At 44.8% G+C, this 18284-nt stretch overlaps 1 protein-coding gene and 1 long non-coding RNA gene across 5 annotated transcripts in view; one reads left to right on the top strand and one right to left on the bottom strand.

Annotated features, from left to right (window-relative positions):
* The window catches only part of ALK (ALK receptor tyrosine kinase), a 601111-nt gene that overhangs the window by 144575 nt on the left and 438252 nt on the right, over nucleotides 1-18284 (bottom strand). The gene's annotated exons all lie outside the window — the stretch shown is intronic.
* Nucleotides 5975-18284, top strand: part of LOC146063264 (uncharacterized) — a 293909-nt gene continuing 281599 nt past the window's right edge. For both annotated transcript variants that reach the window (XR_014471561.1, XR_014471560.1), the window contains exons 1-2: nucleotides 5975-6108; nucleotides 6313-6484. This is a non-coding gene — a long non-coding RNA (uncharacterized LOC146063264). The remainder of the gene's footprint in view (nucleotides 6109-6312; nucleotides 6485-18284) is intronic.

Below are 18284 nucleotides of genomic sequence, written 5' to 3' on the forward strand. Positions count from 1 at the left end.
AGGGAATAAGAAAGGAAACTATTTTCCACTGTGAAACTTGCCCCGACAAACCCGGCCTATGTATAAAGGAGTGTTTCAAAATATACCACACATCGATGGATTATTAGGTTCATCATTTCACCGTGCATCGGGGGTCTTGCTAATGCCACATAGCACCCACCATTCATTCCACCAGAATCTGAGCTGCAAAATCCAAAAATCACTCCTTCCCTTCTGAGTCCTGCCATGCACCCAACTGGTATTTTTTGGTCACATGTGAGGCATTGCCGTACTCTGGAGAAATGGGGGCACAGATTTTGGGGTGCTTTGTCTCCTTCATTCCTTGTGAAAATGAAAAATTTTGAGCCAGAAGTACATTTTTGTGTAAAAAAATGTAATTTTTCATTTTCACAGCCCAGTTGTACCAAAATTGGTGAAACCCCTGGGGGTTTGAAATGTACACTATACCCCTAGATGAATTCCTTGAGGGGTGTAGTTTGCAAAATGGGGTCACTTGTGGGGGGGTTCCACTGTATTGACAATGCAACATAGCACCCACCATTCATTCCACCAAAATCTGTGCTGCAAAATCCAAAAATCACTCCTTCCCTTCTGAGTCCTGCCATGCACCCAACTGGTATTTTTTGGTCACATGTGAGGCATTGCCGTACTCGGGAGAAATTGGGGCACAGATTTTGGGGTGCTTTTTCTCCTTCATACCTTCTGAAAATGAAAAATTTTGAGCCAGAACTGCATTTTTGTGTAAAAAAATGTAATTTTTCATTTTCACTGCCCACTTGTATCAAAATTGGTGAAACCCCTGGGGGTTTGAAATGTACACTATACCCCTAGATGAATTCCCTGAGGGGTGTAGTTTGCAAAATGGGGTCACTTGTGGGGGGGTTCCACTGTATTGGCAATGCAACATAGCACCCACCATTCATTCCACCAAAATCTGTGCTGCAAAATCCAAAAATCACTCCTTCCCTTCTGAGTCCTGCCATGCACCCAACTGGTATTTTTTGGTCACATGTGAGGCATTGCCGTACTCGGGAGAAATTGGGGCACAGATTTTGGGGTGCTTTTTCTCCTTCATACCTTCTGAAAATGAAAAATTTTGAGCCAGAACTGCATTTTTGTGTAAAAAAATGTAATTTTTCATTTTCACTGCCCACTTGTATCAAAATTGGTGAAACCCCTGGGGGTTTGAAATGTGCACTATACCCCTAGATGAATTCCCTGAGGGGTGTACTTTGCAAAATGGGGTGACTTGTGGGGGGGTTCCACTGTATTGGTGCTTTGGGAGTCTTGCTAATGCAACATGGCACCCACCATTCATTCCACCAAAATCTGTGCTGCCAAATCCAAAAATCACTCCTTCCGTTCTGAGTCCTGCCATGCGCCCAACTGGTATTTTTTGGTCACATGTGAGGCATTGCCGTACTCGGGAGAAATTGGGGCACATATTTTGGGGTGCTTTGTCTCCTTCATTCCTTGTGAAAATGAAAAATTTTGAGCCAGAACTGCATTTTTGTGTAAAAAAATGTAATTTTCCATTTTCACATCCCAGTTGTATCAAAATTGGTGAAACCCCTGGGGGTTTGAAATGTACACTATACCCCTAGATGAATTCCCTGAGGGGTGTACTTTGCAAAATGGGGTGACTTGTGGGGGGGTTCCACTGTATTGGTGCTTTGGGAGTCTTGCTAATGCAACATGGCACCCACCATTCATTCCACCAAAATCTGTGCTGCCAAATCCAAAAATCACTCCTTCCCTTCTGAGTCCTGCCATGCGCCCAACTGGTATTTTTTGGTCACATGTGAGGCATTGCCGTACTCGGGAGAAATTGGGGCACAGATTTTGGGGTGCTTTGTCTCCTTCATTCCTTGTGAAAATGAAAAATTTTGAGCCAGAACTGCATGTTTGTGTAAAAAAATGTAATTTTCCATTTTCACATCCCAGTTGTACCAAAATTGGTGAAACCCCTGGGGGTTTGAAATGTACACTATACCCCTAGATGAATTCCCTGAGGGGTGTACTTTGCAAAATGGGGTGACTTGTGGGGGGGTTCCACTGTATTGGTGCAACATAGCACCCACCATTCATTCCACCAAAATCTGTGCTGCCAAATCCAAAAATCACTCCTTCCCTTCTGAGTCCTGCCATGCGCCCAACTGGTATTTTTTGGTCACATGTGAGGCATTGCCGTACTCGGGAGAAATTGGGGCACAGATTTTGGGGTGCTTTGTCTCCTTCATTCCTTGTGAAAATGAAAAATTTTGAGCCAGAACTGCATGTTTGTGTAAAAAAATGTAATTTTCCATTTTCACATCCCAGTTGTATCAAAATTGGTGAAACCCCTGGGGGTTTGAAATGTACACTATACCCCTAGATGAATTCCCTGAGGGGTGTACTTTGCAAAATGGGGTGACTTGTGGGGGGGTTCCACTGTATTGGTGCTTTGGGAGTCTTGCTAATGCAACATGGCACCCACCATTCATTCCACCAAAATCTGTGCTGCCAAATCCAAAAATCACTCCTTCCCTTCTGAGTCCTGCCATGCGCCCAACTGGTATTTTTTGGTCACATGTGAGGCATTGCTGTACTCGGGAGAAATTGGGGCACAGATTTTGGGGTGCTTTGTCTCCTTCATTCCTTGTGAAAATGAAAAATTTTGAGCCAGAACTGCATGTTTGTGTAAAAAAATGTAATTTTCCATTTTCACATCCCAGTTGTATCAAAATTGGTGAAACCCCTGGGGGTTTGAAATGTACACTATACCCCTAGATGAATTCCCTGAGGGGTGTACTTTGCAAAATGGGGTGACTTGTGGGGGGGTTCCACTGTATTGGTGCTTTGGGAGTCTTGCTAATGCAACATGGCACCCACCATTCATTCCACCAAAATCTGTGCTGCCAAATCCAAAAATCACTCCTTCCCTTCTGAGTCCTGCCATGCGCCCAACTGGTATTTTTTGGTCACATGTGAGGCATTGCCGTACTCGGGAGAAATTGGGGCACAGATTTTGGGGTGCTTTGTCTCCTTCATTCCTTGTGAAAATGAAAAATTTTGAGCCAGAACTGCATGTTTGTGTAAAAAAATGTAATTTTCCATTTTCACATCCCAGTTGTACCAAAATTGGTGAAACCCCTGGGGGTTTGAAATGTACACTATACCCCTAGATGAATTCCCTGAGGGGTGTACTTTGCAAAATGGGGTGACTTGTGGGGGGGTTCCACTGTATTGGTGCTTTGGGAGTCTTGCTAATGCAACATGGCACCCACCATTCATTCCACCAAAATCTGTGCTGCCAAATCCAAAAATCACTCCTTCCCTTCTGAGTCCTGCTATGCGCCCCACTGGTATTTTTTGGTCACATTTGAGGCATTGCCGTACTCGGGAGAAATTGGGGCACAGATATTGGGGTGCTTTGTCTCCTTCATTCCTTGTGAAAATGAAAAATTTTGAGCCAGAACTGCATGTTTGTGTAAAAAAATGTAATTTTCCATTTTCACATCCCAGTTGTACCAAAATTGGTGAAACCCCTGGGGGTTTGAAATGTACACTATACCCCTAGATGAATTCCCTGAGGGGTGTAGATTGCAAAATGGGGTGACTTGTGGGGAAAGTTCCTAACTTTTAGCACTTATGGTGCCTAGAAACCTACATGGTGCCTAAAAAAAAATCTCATAAAAAGGAGGCTCCAAAATCAAGTAGGTGCTCCTTCTATTATGAAGCCTGTGGTTTGGTCATCGTGCACACTAGGGCCACATATAGGATATTTTTGAAAACACAAGAATTGGGGGAATCAATTTTTAGTCACATTTCTCTAGTAAAATCTACTGTATTTGTTAGAAAAATGTATTAAAATTGAAACTCTGCAAAAAAAAAGAAATTTTGAAATTTCACCTACACTTTGTTTTAATTCCTGTGAAACACCTAAAGGGTTAACAAACTTCCAAAATGCTGTTTTGAATACTGTGAGGGGTGCAGTTTTTGAAATGGCATCATTTATGGGGGTGTCTCACATACAAGTCCCTCAAAGTCACATCAGAACTGAACTGGTCCCTAAAAAAATCAGTGTTTGAAATTTTCTTGAAAATTTGAGAATTTGCTATTCATATTGTAAGCCTCCTAGTGTCCCAAAAAATTAAAAGGAAGTTGAAATAATGATGTCAACATAAAGTAGACATATGGTCTATGTTAGTTATTAACTATTTTGAGTGGTATGATTATTTGTCTCACAAGCAGAAAATTTAACATTTTGCAAATTGCTAAATTTTCCATTTTTTTACGACATTTTGGTATTTTTCACAAAAAAACACAGACTGTATCGACGAAAATTTACCACTAACTTGAAGTACAATGTGTCACGAAAAAACAATCTCAAAATCACTGGGATAAGTAAAAGCAAAAAAAAGTTATCCCCACTTAAGTGAGACATGTCAGATTTGAAAAAAAGGGCTCTGTCATGAAGGCACAAACTGGCTCTGTCATGAAGGGGTTAAATATACTGTAAAATGTTTTTCCTTTGAAAACCGGTACTTGGATGTCGCCAGGTTCAATTCCAAATAACTCAAGCTGATCACCACATGGTATTGGCAAGGTTTAATGATGGATGGGACACTACAAAATATGCCATAGTAACTGTAAACAGAACTGATGATGGCAGAAGATGAATGTTTAGATAGTAGAAGGCAGGTGCAAGTAGGGGACAGGGCTGTCAGCAGACAAATAAATCTGCGCGTGAGCTAAGGTCAGGACTGGCAGCAGGCAAGCTCAAACAATGTGGACTCAATCGCACCCAACAGCCCTGCTTTCCTGTTTTGCAAGATGCAAGATTTTTCTGGGTGGGTGGGGTTGTTTAAATGAAAATAACAATATTAAATGATTTTAATGGAATCTCATTATGTGAGCTCTGCCCCTCCCCCCATTGAACTATGAACTGCGGCAAATTCACACAAGGGAGCGGGGGTTTGTAATATCATTTCTGCTCTCTCTCTCTCTCTTCTGTCAGGTGGGGTGTTTCTGGGCACTCAGAAACCTCCCCCTGTGTGCAACACTGCTAGGAAATGCAGGGTCAGGGCAGGTGGCAGACAAATTTATAATTCAGGAATAAGCCAAGGTTGGAGCCCGATAAATCAACATAAACCAAAGTACAGTATTGACCAGTAATGGGAGGAAGGAACAGGAGGGGGTGCGATCAGCAAACAGCAAAGCAAGAACGCTTACCATCACAGGTGGAGGAGAAATGTACATAGGGGCCCTAGAATCAGGGGGTGGGGCTTATGTATTACAAAATAAAGGATGACTCTGAAAGAGGTATCACTGTTCAATTTAGGGCCTGATACAGGTTTACTAGGTCCCCTATGAATTCGCTGCGGGGACCAATGTTTCTACAAAAATACGCATGTGTGGACCCAATGGTGCTGGCGCAGTAATGCCGAAGCATTCGCACACATCGGTGCAGGAAGTGGGAGGGCAGAGGGCTATGGCATGGAGACAACCAGCATTCCTGGGCGTTGGCACAAAAAAGTGCGCCCAGAAAAACGATGTCATGTGAACATGACGTCAGCAACCGCCCGAATGTACGCTGCTTAGCGAGCACACCTGAATCAGGCCCCTAATACAAACAGCAGGTATTAGACTTCTAAGACGCCACCTCCACACTCTCGCCTGATATCCTGGAAAGTCGGAATTGGTGTGTGGAAGTTTTCCCTAAGGTGCCGAAAAACCTTGCACCGGATCCGGAATTGTGGCTATATAACCATCATTAACCGATGGGTTGTGTGGAAAGAAAACCCAAGACCCTGCTAAAGATAGTACTGTCTCTGTTAGTGGTGGGACACTGTCCAGAATTAGTATTAAGGACGGCCCAGACACTGGAAGAAGCTGTGACATCACAGAGCCGTAAAGTCAGAGGCATTTGCCTAAAACTGTCTGTGAGTGCGGCGAGACGAGCCAGTGGTGGTGGCGGCACCAGAGATGGGGCTGCAGCATGGTCCAAAGTTTGGGGCCTTTTTCCCAAAGGTGTGCATCTTCTACGCAGGATCCATTGTTCCTACAGCTTTGGACTGATATACCACCCGACAGCCATGGAAATGAAAGGGTTACTGTACATCATTGGTAAAACATTTAAATACATAATTTCCTGTCTCTCTCTCTCTCTGATCGTCGAGAAATATATTCTTAATGTTTGATCCAAGTGACTGTTGATTCATATTTACTAGAAGCCTAGAACTCTCCATTGAGGACTGAATTTTACATATCAAAGTGCAGAGAGTTTAGATAAAATGTTCCTTATGTTAATTTATCGACTGTAATTCCCAGATTCCCAGATTGCAAAGTGCAACCGAAACAAGTAAAGACTGAAACCCTGATATCTTTCCCTAAGAAGATCAGCAGAGGTGCTGTATATAAAGACGTCTCCCTAGAACTTCCCGCAGAACAAGACCAAAAGCCGTAGGAATATATCTGAAGACCAAAATGATGTTTTCTAAAGGTAAGAGCCATGAAGGTATCCTATAAGGCACACTGATATCCTGGCTTTCCCCTGGGGAGACACACAAACCCCTTCCTGCACCGTTAGACCAGTATACTGGTGGGATGTCATATACTGTGAGCGTGACGTACTCAAAATGTTAACATTTATAAGTTCCCGTTCATAATATTGGTGATGTTAAAATGTCAACATTGAACAAATCAGCGTGTGAAATGTCGACATTCTGCACAGACCAGCAATGGTGGGTTAAGGTTACACAAGGGAAGGGTTAGGTACTGGTGAAGGGTTAAGGCTAGCGGAATGATTATGATAAAGGTCCAAAAACACTTTGGGCCTGATATCACCTGATTCCGATGGATTTGATCGAGCCACATCCTATTCGATGCGCTGTCCAGTGCCCATCGGATCGGAGGTCACCTGTGATGTATCGCATACAAGGAAGTGCTGTGAAGAAGGGCGCTTTCCCCGCTGAGAGAATGGGCAGCTGCTGAATGGCTGGGAGAGCACTTTCAGCCAATCAATGACCGTCCATTCTTTTGAATGTGATTTTTAAAAAGGATCCTGCCTCCCGGCCTTCAGCTCCCCAGGAGTATTACATGCGATTAATTGCATGCGATTTATCTCATGTAAAAATGGCACATGTGCTGGATCGCATGTGAGCCCCCTGGGGAACTGCCGGGGGTGCTCAGGGGAACTTGGTCCGACTAATCCTTAGGACAAGTTGGTCAAGTGTATGGGGGCCTTTAGGCATTAGCGGGAGGAATAGGATTAGGCACTGGGGGATGATTAGGGTTATGCATTAGCGGGAGGATTTGGGTTAGGCACATGGGGAGGGTTAGGCACTAGGGGGAGTATTTGGGTTAGGCACTAAGGGGAGGGTGAAGATTATACACTAGAGGGAGTAGTTGGGTTAGGCACTAGGGGAATGGTTAGGGTTATGCATTAGCGGGAGGACTAGGGTTAGGCACTAGTGTGGCTGGTTAGGCTTTGGGAGGGGAGGTTAGGGTTATGTACTAGAGGGAGGGTTAGGGTTAGGCACTAGGGGGAATATTTGGGTTAGGCAATAGCATGGAGGGTTAGGCTATGGGAGGGGTGGTTAGAGTTAGGCTACAGAATGGGGGAGATAGCCACCATGGGGATTATGGTTCGGTACCAAGGTTATGCTTCAGCTACAGTATAAAAGGATAACGTTAGGCTATGGAAAAGTAGAGTTGGAAGCATTGATGCTCCTCCAAGTTGACCGCCGGACCTGGAAAAGGCACAGCTGGGGCTATTGGACCAGGTAGGTAATGACTAGACCACCAGCGATGCTTTGACAGTGTTCTAATCATGTCGGCAGATCATCAGTGTCAATATGATGAATGTTGTTGTGGTCAATTTTGATATGCCAAGACATAATGAAGATCAACATGATAAATGTCAACAAAACATAGAACACCCCACATAGAAACACCGGCTCCACCTCATTTGTGAATCAATCAATCCAAAAAGTGCAAATTTATGCAGCAAGTTTGCCAAGTGGTCAGTCACACTCCACCTGCTCCGTGAGAGAAGCCCCTTCCCCTCCTCATGTCACAGGGGTTAATACACTGACCTTGGGATAGATAGATAGATAGATGAGATATAGGGCCTTATTCTGGTTCACTCCTTCTGGCAAATTCCTTCTTAGATGGACAAAACCATGTGCACTGCAGGGGGGCAGATGTAACATGTGCAGAGAGAATTAGATTTGGGTGATTTATTTTGTTTCTGTGCAGGGTAAATACTGGCTGCTTTATTTTTACACTGCAATATAGATCTCACTTTGAAGTAAAACCCCACCCAAATCTAACTCTCTCTGCACAAGTAACATCTGCCCCACCTGCAGTGCACATGGTTTTGTCCATCTAAGAAGGAAATAGATAGATAGATAGATAGATAGATAGATAGATAGACAGATAGATAGATACTGTAATTATCTATCTATCTATCTATCTATCTATCTATCTATCTATCTATCTATCTATCTATCTATCTATCTAAAAGATACTGTAATTATCTATCTATCTAAAATATACTGTGATAGATAGATAGATAGATAGATACTGTAATAGATACGATAGATAGATGATAGATAGATAGATAATTAGATTCTGTAATAGATAGATAGATAGATAGATAGATAATTAGATACTGAGATAGATAGATACTGTAATATATAGATAGATAGATAGATAGATAATTAGATACTGTAATAGATAGATAGATAGATAGATAGATAGATAATTAGATACTGTGATAGATAGATAAATAGATAGATAGATAGATAGATAGATACTGTAATAGATAGATAGATAGATAGATAGATAGATAGATAGATAATTAGATACTGTAATAGATAGATAGATAGATAGATAGATAGATAGATAGATACTGTAATAGATAGATAGATAGATATATAATTAGATACTGTAATAGATAGATAGATATATATATATATATAGATAGATAGATAGATAGATAGATACTGTAATAGATAGATAGATAGATAGATAGATAGATAATTAGGAACTGTAATAGATAGATAGATAGATAATTAGATACTGTAATAGATAGATAGATAGATAGATAGATAGATAGATAGATAGATAGATAGATAGATAGAAAGATAGATAGATAGATAGATAGATAGATAGATAGATACTGTAATAGATAGATAGATAGATAGATAATTAGATACTGTAATAGATAGATAGATAGATAGATAGATAGATAGATAGATAGATAGAAATGAGATAGATAGATAATTAGATACTGTGATAGATAGATAGATAGATAGATAGATAGATACTGAGATAGATAGATAGATAGTTAGATAGTTGCCAGCTTGCACAGAGAACCACTCACATAAAACACGGGATGTTGATCCTACATATATTATATTGGAATTGATTTAATTTGTCTATGAGGGTTTATTGTAGCAGCACATATCAGCTGTTGGCACATGAAATGCCCGTATTGTATCCTCTTACACCTCTCTATCTCTGCACAGAGACCCCTATGGGGGCAGAGCGGGCACTTTTAGGCAGAAGCAATCTGTCAATATACCTGGGGATAGAAGCTGCATCTCTCCCAATGAGATAAACAAGCTAAAGTGACTCAAACTGTGAGGTATCGATCCTTCCGCGGACCTCTCACCGGCCGCTCATCCATGGAATGCTGCATCTACCCCAGAGACTGCATAATGACTGGCTTCTTGGGACCAAATTGCAGAAATAAGTTCATTAACAAATGCCAAACCCTTTCATTGCTCTTCGTTAGGTTATTGCACATAGGGGGTTATTCTGGTTGATTCACAAAGCTGCAAAATACACAGCTTTGTGAGTCATTTAAATGTTGCCAACACGAACCCCCGCCTGCCACGCGCACCCACTAATCTCCATGGGAACAGCCATAAAATGCTGGGCATTCCCATTGGCATGACCACGGCCCACCAACCCCCCCCCCCCACCCGCGCTGCTGTGTGTGATCGGCCGGCAAATAATCAATTCGCCGCGCCGGCTCGCTCAAAGAGGCTGCACATGTGCATAAATGCTTATGCGCAGTCTCTAAAAATCGCTTCCCTGTGCGAACGCGCAGGGGAGCAAATAAATTACAATAACCTCCCAAATCCTGGGCTCAGCACCGCTATCCTCGTTCAACTGGCGGCCTCGCTGGGTATCTCCTGGGTGCCAGGACCTGATTAACAGTGGGGAGGGTGGAACTGCAGCTCCATGTCTGCACATGACAGTGCAAACACGTTCGGAGGTAAATCATACATTTTAAAAGTGTATTTCTGTCCCCACAACATTAAATTAAAATAATGTTTCTACTTGTATCTATTAAGACGTTAGGGCTGATCGTGTAAGGCAGGCATGGGGAACCTTCGGCCCTCCAGCTGTTGCTGAACTACACATCCCAGCATGCCCTGCTATTTTTAAATGCTAAAACTGTAGTAAAGCAATCTGGGATGTGTAGTTCAACAAAAGCTGGAGGGCCGAAGGTTCCCCATACCTGGTGTAAGGGGTGCACACCCTCACACGGCTGTGGCCACTCCAAGACAACATTGGCCACACCCACACAGCAATGATCATGCCCACAGAGCTATGGCCACTCCCACATATCGCTAACCACTTCCAAACCACTGTCAAACACACAAAGCAGCGGTCACAGCTCCTTCCAATAGGCCCTTGATCATTTCTGACACAACACTGGCCGCACCCACACAGCATTGATCACTCCCATGCGGCTCTGGCCACTCCCACATATCGCTAGCCACTTCCAGTCATCATTTGCCACACCCACAAAGCAGCGGTCACAGCTCCTTCCAATAGGCCCTTGATCATTTCTGACACATCTTTATTTGGCCCTTCTTGATGCATTTCTCCAAGCCGGGCATATTTGGGAGTTATCCCTCTCCGAATTTAAACTGTTTTTCACTATTTTAAGATTTGAGATCCTCCAGATTGATGTCTACACAGTTGTTAATAAATCCTCTGTGTCTATGCTAATTATTATTCAGCTCTGTCCCCAAGCCTGCCCTCTAGTATCAATGTCAGGTATGGAAGGGTGTTGGATTGATAGGGAAGGCAAAAAAATCATAGGAGAACTCCTGTAAGTATAATTCACATTGATTAACGGACTGATTCGACGGGTTACGGTCATTTGGTCACCAGCATGATGGTCAATAAGCATTAGGTAGACACCATTAGGTTGACATGCAGGAAGGTCGACATGACTTAAGATCGACCTGGGTTAGGTCGACAGGGTCAATGGGTCAATATGGATTTTTTTTACTACTGTTTTTTGAGCCGACATGTGCCGACAGGCGGCATTTCATGCCCTACCATCCACCAGGGCGTGGTGGGAGAATAAAATAGTGTGCCGAGCGTAGCAAGGCACCGTGCTTGAAGCATGGCGAGCGCAGTGAGCCATACGAGGGGACGCGGTGCTACATTTCGGTGTCCATGTCGACACGACATGTGCCGACAGGCGGTATTTCATGCCCTACCATCCACTAGGGCATTGTGGGAGAATAAAATAGTGTGCCGGGTATAACGAGGCACCGTGCTCGAAGCATGGGGAGCACAGCAAGCCATGTGAGGGGATGCGGTGCTACGTTTTAGTGTGTTGACTGTGTTAACATTCCGGTAAAAAAATGTCGACTTTTTCAATGTTACCTTTCCCATGTCGACCTAATGACCCTGTCGACCATAATGCTGGTGACCTAATGATTCATACCCGATTCAGCTTTGTTAGCGAAACAAAAAAGCATGCGAATGAGAAAAACCATGCTGCACTGCAGGCGGGGCAGATGTAACATGTGTAGAGAGAGTTAGATGTGGCTGGGGTGTTCTCAAACTGAAATCTAAATTGCAGTGTAAAAATAAAGCTACCTAACATCTGTGGGCTACATGCAAAAGCAGCTAGTATTTACCCTGCACAGAAATAATAAATGTAATTACTCTCCTAGTATAGCAACATGAGGGGGGGGGGGGGGGGGGGAGGGGGGCTGTTTATATGCGCTGCCTTCAACTTTATCACTTCGCCAGGCTTAATACATTTGCCCCAGGGTGAGCTTGTAACGTTAAAGTGTTGGCCAATCATATTGCAACTGTCATTTTTTAAACCCAGCCTGTGACTTGACAGGCGCTGACTGGCTGGTGCCACTTTATCACTTCACCAGCCGTAATGCATCTGCCCCAGGGTGAGCTTAACGTTAAAGTGTTGGCCAATCATATTGCAACTGTCATTTTTTAAACCCAGCCTGTGACTTGACAGGCGCTGACTGGTTGGTGCCACTTTATCACTTCACCAGACTTAATGCATCTGCCCTTCTGTTCCATACTCTTCTGTAATTACCTGCCTCTGATGGATGCAACTAGGGTCAGGTAATCATAAGGCTATAATGAAGGAGAGGTGCATTTCCAGCTTGGCAGAATGCCTTTTTAATATAGATATTTATGTTGATGTTTATTAAGAAACATTTAATAGAGAGCCGGCTATATTGCAGCATTAAATAACTGCTCCCTCTTTGATGTATTGTCACTCATTGAACAATGACATCAGTGCCCGAGATCTTGTCGGGGGCCATCCATTACCATAATATCCGGGGTCAGATGCCGCTCGGCAACGTCTGCTGGGCAGCCCTCTGAGTACTTTATGGCTCCAGGAACCTTATACAAGACCAACGTCCCTGACGAAAACGCTGATGTGTAATGAGGTCGGTTTATCAGTGTCAGCACAAAACCAGTTGGCACGCAACCATGCCAGCCAATTTAGCGGCGCTGTTGATGAACTTTCCGCATGTAAGACAGATTTAGCAATCACCTAAAAACATTTCCCTGCTTTAAATTGCAGAACAGGACACACTGGTGACTTGTGCGGAGCAATCCAGATAAAATGCTGCACGTCAGAAGTGTGAGATGAGGCATTGTGGAAGGTCCTGGGCTGTATTCTGTGCCAGGCCCGGGCAGACTGTATCTCCAGATACTGGGTAGGTTGGTTCACAACTGCGCCGGATGAGATAGGAGATAATCCCGTAAATATTGTTAAAGTAAAGTCCTGTGTTTCGGTCCTAATTAATCGTCATGGGCAGGGCCACTGGGGGGCGACATTTGGGAGCAGTTCCCCCCCACTTGGAGCCAGACGAGTGGTGCCCCGCACCAAACACCTTCCCCCCCGGACTCGGCGGTGGTGCAGCTGCAAAACCCCCTCCCCCCCGGACTCAGCGGTGGTCGCCGCATCCCCCCCCCCCCAGACTCGGCGGTGGCGGCCGCATCCCCACCCCCCGGATTGGCGGCAGAGGCAGACACTTTAAGCTCCTCCCCCACCCGGAGCTCGCTTCACCACCCCCCCCCCCGGACTCAGCAGTGGCCGCAGCATCACCCCCCCCCCCCATGAGCAGGTGAGTCCGCCTGGGGCGCTGCAGTGCTGATCATGGGCCTTATTCTGGTTCACTCTCAGAGGCAAATTCTTTCTCAAATGGACAAAACCATGTGCACTGCAGGTGGGGCAGATAGATGTGCAGATATCGCCTAGTGTGTACGCTCCCTGTCGATGAGCACTCTCGCATGTCGTTAACAGCTTCTTCCATCATCCAAGCATGTCCAGAAGAGGGAGGCCTGCAGCGGCAGCACGGACATCGCTCCCCACCCCACCGTCGCTCACTTCGGCCAAGGCATCGGAAAGTGTGTATGGACTTGCCGAATGCTGCCCCCCCTGCAGAATCCCCGAAGCAGCCAATGTCGGCGGCGGGGGGCATCATTTATTGTGTATGGGCTGGATTCCACTCTTCTCTGATCACAGGGCTCCGAAAATTAGCCGCCCAGTCATCTGGTCTGAATCAGGCCATTGGTTCAGATCGGAGATAAGAAACAAGTTTTGGTTCAGGTTTGAATCCAAAGAATTTGGGTGGATTCAGATCTCTGAAGAACTGAAACCTTGAGTAGTCCCTCGAACACCTGGAAGTGTGGGAAGAAACATTGTGCTTGGACAGTGGTGGCGTCATATGGCATCAAGACCCGGCCCAAGCCTCCCGGGTGTGGACACTACCATCTGCGCCTTGGGCTTATGCTTTTGGAAAGTATAAATCTGGTTCCCATACCAACTTTCTACCACATGTCCCACATGGTCACATATGGCCTCACCCAAGAGTCAGAGCAAATAAACAACACTATCCATTCAAAAATAGTGTTATATACAGTATCCCTACTTATAACACTGAGTTCTAAAGCTCATAATAAAAATACATTTGGACAACAGCTACTTCCTACGAGGTGCTCCTGAAAAAAATCATTATGAAATCAGTCACCAGGTGACCCTTTTGCAATACGAATAGCATTACAGTTGAACAATGTGTCCTCCACTGTGGTCAACAACACTTTCCATTCAGAAAAACAGCGTCCACCATAGATTGTAACATGTCAGATGGAACAGCCAGTATATGAGGTCTCCGGCTGTCTCTGAGACCTCACACCCAAAAAGGCACACCCAAAAGTCTCTTGTGATGAGTTCGTAATCAAGACCAAGGTAATAAAAAAACAAAAACTAAAAAAAGTGTTTTTGTTTTTTACGTAATGAACAAATAAAGTGGCTCCAATGTGGAATAGTCTTTGGTGCAAATAGAAAAGTTGTGAAAAAAGGATTGGTCCGAATGAGACAATTGGAAGAAATATGACATTTTTGTATTTGTCCATACACCCAGGATAGACCGCAATCATGACGATCATGTAAGGTCAATATGGGGAGGCACAGAAAGGAAGAATTGCACATGTTAATTTTTGGGGAAAAAAAAACCACCCAGAAAATTATTGTTAATTAGTGTGTTTATATTTACACCAACTGTATTTAATTGTCAACGAGCAACAGACTCATCGATGTGCAATAATACGCAGAACATTACCAGCCGATTCCCACAGAATACTAGCATCGGGGGCCTGAACTAGACTTTAAAAAACCCTTAGAACAAAAAGGTTATTTTTCCTGTGTATCTTTGATTTGTTTTGATGATATTTCAATATATCTTTTCATGGTGAAATGAATGGAAACGCGAGTGGCCCATCCTGACAGCCCTGCTCTCCTCAAGGGCTCAAATCATAAGAATTGTCCAAGTGACGAATGTTTTCCGTTCACAACATGAGCAACCACCTACGGCAACGCGTTTCGTGATCTGCATATTTCTCAGAGAAAGTTTTATTTGAAGATTTTATGTGCAACTTCCCGAATGGAACAGATTTTTTTACTCCTCGCTGAATACATCCCGAGGATGCGGTAATCAGTTGTTTGAAGAACATATTTTTCTTTTTGCAGACACTGTATGGGTGGAATGTGAGTCTGTTATACCCATGCCCCTTCAAATTGTTAGATACCCCCCATGCCCCTTCAAATGGTTAGATTGCCCCCCCCCCATGATTAGATATAACCCATATTCAGGTATCATGTGTATCAGCAGTACCATAGGGGGGTTTTTCAGGCCTCATTGCATGGCTGCATATTTGCAGTCGGAATGATAATCGATAGACTGCTTATGCATTCACCTCGTAGAACCCGGGTGGGAAGATATCCTACGATAAACTGCTGCTACTTTTATTGCTGCCCGTTGATTGACAGGAAGCTGGTGCTTGTGGGTAATACTCGGCCATTTTCTGGGAGGGTCAGGGACAATGCAGGCTTGTCTCAGTGTTTGAAGGGAAGTCATGCGATGTCAGCTCTAGCCCCTATCAGCCATCGATGCACACCAATACGCAGGCTTGCCCAGGGTGGGACTTCACTCTGCCTGGTCGGTGATTACTTGATTGCAGGTCTGAATAACCTCCATAGGGGGTTATTCAAAACCATTTTGAAGGGGTGGAATTCAGAAGGCAGGAGAAATCATTCGATGGTCGCAGTGACTAATTAACGATTTCTCCTGCTGCCGGATGCGTGCAAAGGGATGTGTTAGTTACCCTTCTAATACCCCTTTCACACTTGCAAAAATATCCCGGGTTTTTGCACATGAACACGCATTAACCCGGGATTTAGCTCAGTGTGAAAGTGTCTTAGACGAATATCCCGTGTTCAGCATTCCGGGATTTCTACCCAGGTCCTGACCTGGGTAGAACCTGGAATTGACACGGGATGCGGTCAGTGTGAACGAGTATTCCGGGTCAGCATGACCCAGATCCCGTTCACTGCAGTGAAAATGCGCCGCTGGGAGGTGCTGACACCTCCCCGGCCAAGCCTCCAGATGACGCCACCTGCCCGACTTCATTCCGGGTCGGATGGCCAGTGTGAAAGCACTTGCAAGCCGGGTCGCACCCGGAACTTAAATCCCAGCTTGCAAGTGTGAAAGAGGTATAATTAATATAATACTAGTTTTGGAATAAATTCCAACGTAAGCGTCTTGAGTAAAATATCTCAGCACCTGGGGAATGAGCTGAATGAAGACAGAGGGTTTTGCAGGTGCGATACGATACCAGTGATCGGTTCTTTTACAACAGATGGATTAGACAGAGCCAGAATGAGCGCACTGATTGCAGCGACGGATACTTTAGTGTTCCGCCGTCGCATCTCCCCGCATTGTCTTTTGCGTAGCCATTTCATAATGAAATCAAATATGTTACTATAATTTAAGAGAAGCCGCCGAGGGGATGTGATAGCGCTGAGCCAGCTCCGGGGTGTCACAGCGTCACAGGAATGTCCCGGAGAGACACGCTGGCTAATCTTCTCATTTCAGAGATGCCATAAAGAAACCTGCCCCGAGGCGACGCGATTTCAGTGAATGAGACGTGTTCTGTATAGCAACATATTCTAGTAGGGAAGGTTCTGTTATTATTACTATAATGCGGCAGATGCTGCTTCCTATTAAATCCGAGACTTTCTGGAATCAGAGTGATGGACAAGCGGAAAATAAAAAACGAAATCACTGAGAACGTATTGGAATATACAGTATATAAATGGTTGATGTTGTAAAGTCGACACTGTTAAAGTTCTGTTAATATGTCGGCATGCCGGGGTCGACCGCACACTGGCCCGATTCAGACATGCTCGCTGTGCTGCGGGTGCTTGGAATCAGCGAGCAGGTTAAAGCCGCCATGCAGAACGCATGTGTCCCCCTCCCCCCCCGCCTGTCCATGCCCCTAGCAGGCAGAGGAAGGCCTGCGTTCGGCCAGGCACTTCCAGCATTTCTATGGACGCGCCCACGACGCACTCGTTCCTACCCTCCACTGCCCAATGCCCTTGTCACATGCAGCCCTGTTCTCAACGACACATCCCTGTTCTGCTGTTGTACTCTGTGCTGCTGGGTACAATGCCCCTGCCACGTGCAGCTTTGTCCTCGCTGACACATCACTCATTCCTGCTATACTCTGTGCTGCTGAGCACAATGGCCCTGTCCTCGCTGACACATCACTCATCTCCTGATATACTCTGCACTGCTGATGACAATGCCTCTGGGGACAATTGCCTCCGACACCACCAGCACATTTACCTGCTCTAACAACACTCAGTGCTCGTCTGATTGGCTACATACTCGGACCAGTGGAAGATGGGAATCATCCCAGTTGACAACAAAAATATAAATTAAATTCTAGAACATGACCAAGTGCAACTGAAAATGCAAAATACTAAATAATATAATAAACGATGAATAATGCACCCGGTGTCAGTCCCAACTGAAGTCCTAACCGAAGACGGTTACATAAAACTCTTCATTTTGGGTCTGACTGTTTCACGCCTCTATACGAATATAGAATCAAAGAGAAGGGATGGGCGCCCAACCCTAGACTGATTCTGCATGATACCCAATTGTGTGGCAGAGGCGTCCGGCGCCACGTCTCAGCTGGTGTCTATCATGGAACAAGAGAATCATTTACTCTGGGGACTCATATTGGACCGTGGGTGTAATTCAGCGCCCATCTTAAAAGTGCATAATATCGCTATTCGGCAATTTCCGCACTTCTGTGCATGCACGTATGGCGACGGATGTCAATGGCTGTAACCCGGAAAATTGCTGACCTGCACTTGGCTAGGCTGCACAGCCAGGGGGCAGCAGGTATTGTGCGAGTGCTTCGCTGTATAGGGAAGTGCTAGAATTTCAGTGACGCAAACACAAAATGTTTGCATACTGTATGCCTCATGGGGTGGTATCCAGCGTATGGTATAGCCTTGTCAAGTGCTACCCCATCTCGGCTGTAGTTCTGAGAGTCCTCCCAAAACTACAACCCAACTGAATAAGGCCTTGCTCTGCTGTGGTTGGGAAGGGAAGGTGGATAGTTGGAGACTTGCTCTGGCTGCTACAGCA

The sequence above is a fragment of the Crinia signifera genome, chromosome 3, assembly GCF_055691185.1.
Source record: "Crinia signifera chromosome 3, ASM5569118v1, whole genome shotgun sequence".
NCBI lineage: Eukaryota > Metazoa > Chordata > Amphibia > Anura > Myobatrachidae > Crinia > Crinia signifera.